Genomic DNA, 1106 nt, shown 5'->3' with positions numbered 1-1106 from the left:
TTATTTATTTATTTATTTATTTATTTATTTATTTATTTATTTATTTATTTATTTTACCGTCAGAACAACTTTATTCAGAGGTGTGGGGAAAGGCTGGAGAAGTCCACACAGTCTGCGGTCCTCCGCAGGAAAGATCTGAAAGAGAAACGAAGGGTGAGGGGCAGGAAGGTGGCCGGGCCTGCCGCCCTTCGCTGCCGCCGCGGTCGGCTCAGACTCCGATTCGCATCACCCGGTGATCAGCAGTCTAACGCGTGCTTTGTATGGAGTGTCATCACCGCCGGCCGCCCACCGGCAAACTGTGTGGCCGCTCGGCCCACGGAAACGGCACACTGTCCTTCATATTTATAATGCACACTATTTAGTTTATTATTAGTAGTGTTTTAGTTTGAAACACCAGCTGGGAAACTCTAGATCGCATTTGTAATTGAGATTTAGACTACAATCCTCCATATAAGAACTAGCTCATATTCGATTGTGTCTATGAATATTTGAAAGAAAATATAAAAACTCCAAGGTAAGGTTATGTATTAGACAGAGAGAATAAATTCAAAAGGAAAATTCTCCCCTTAGGTAGAACCAGAAGTCATGAGGAATGACAGGTTTGATTGGAAATGTCAAAACCTGTTGGTGTCCTGCCTGGTGACACTGGTAAGATGTCATGTCAAAACATCATATTTTTAGTTTCATGAACTTCTGTGATCCAAAGATAAAATGCAATGAGATATTTCATTTAAGTAAATCATTTGCTTTATGAGACCATGAATATTTTGAGCAATTGATATATATTTTATTACTCATATTTATAAAATTCTTAAAAATTAAGAACCACAAAACATGCAGGTCTTGTGGTTTTTTTTATACTTGTCACTTATGAAAGATAAATTTGAACATCTTTTTTCACCCAGGTGAAAGCTGCACATTCCTAGAAATTTGTAGTTCAGTGGACTTAATGGTCCTGAAGGGAGGAAATGATGTGTAAAATAACCAAAATGTACCAATTTGGAGCTTACAGAGAACCATGTAATCTCTAACACACAGATATCATGCTCAGCATTCAATTTATTAATTCTGTTTGCAAACATGCTGGTATCTGTGTGACACCATCA

General features: G+C 38.0%; 1 non-coding gene across 1 annotated transcript; it reads right to left on the bottom strand.

Moving 5' to 3' along the window:
- Window positions 1–206: 206 nt before the first annotated feature.
- On the bottom strand, window positions 207–278 carry LOC129685507 (small nucleolar RNA SNORD104). Its single transcript, XR_008721498.1, has one exon. It is a non-coding gene; the product is annotated as a small nucleolar RNA SNORD104 (small nucleolar RNA).
- Between the last annotated feature and the right edge of the window lie 828 nt (window positions 279–1106).

This window comes from Psammomys obesus, unplaced genomic scaffold (genome assembly GCF_907164565.1).
Source record: "Psammomys obesus unplaced genomic scaffold, mPsaObe1.curated_primary_1811, whole genome shotgun sequence".
NCBI classification, from domain to species: domain Eukaryota; kingdom Metazoa; phylum Chordata; class Mammalia; order Rodentia; family Muridae; genus Psammomys; species Psammomys obesus.
Note: the sequence above shows the minus strand (reverse complement) of the source record. Positions and strands in the feature narration are given on the sequence as shown.